Source organism: Sinocyclocheilus rhinocerous, unplaced genomic scaffold (genome assembly GCF_001515625.1).
Source record: "Sinocyclocheilus rhinocerous isolate Xijiao unplaced genomic scaffold, SAMN03320098_v1.1 scaffold1023, whole genome shotgun sequence".
In the NCBI taxonomy this organism is placed as follows: Eukaryota; Metazoa; Chordata; class Actinopteri; order Cypriniformes; family Cyprinidae; genus Sinocyclocheilus; species Sinocyclocheilus rhinocerous.
In genome coordinates this window covers 49,312-49,857 of record NW_015638986.1, presented here as the reverse complement: position 1 = coordinate 49,857, position 546 = coordinate 49,312, and the positions used below count along the sequence as shown (strand labels likewise).

At 37.7% G+C, this 546-nt stretch overlaps 1 protein-coding gene across 3 annotated transcripts in view; it reads right to left on the bottom strand.

The window, feature by feature from the left end:
- The window catches only part of wnt5a (wingless-type MMTV integration site family, member 5a), a 21,864-nt gene that overhangs the window by 7,724 nt on the left and 13,594 nt on the right, over positions 1–546 (bottom strand). The window lies entirely within an intron of this gene.

Sequence of the window (546 nt, the reverse complement as noted above, 5' to 3'; positions counted from 1 at the left end):
CCACAGATCATTTATTATATCATTTTGAAAATGCCTATTTTGAGTGGAAGCAGAGAAACTGCTGTTTTTGTGCATGTCTCTTTAAATGCAAATGAGCTGCTGTTCCCCGCCCCTTTTTCCAGAATAGAGCAGCGCCATTATAGCTCGTACCTGCTAAAAAACATCTGTTTTGGTTCTGATTATCATGTTTATCGTGCTGAAATTATACGTTTTAAACCATATTAGTTTAAACTTCTGATATAACGTTTTCTGAGTGCACACATCCGAAGCACACGGACAGAAAGCGGCTGTCACAGCATCTTGAGTACTAAACTAAGTTCTCATTCACACACAAGTTTACGTTAAAAACACACGAGTTACAAAAACATTTGGTTATGTCTGTGAAGATAAACAACTGGGAAAAAAATCGGATGTTTATATTAGATCTGTGTGGCAGCAGCATTATACAGTAAATAAATCAATAAATCCACTGCTCTGTTGTCTCCTCTGAGGCTGGGACTCTAAACAGCCAAAGACAGAACAGTTAGCATGCTTTGCTCAAACTTT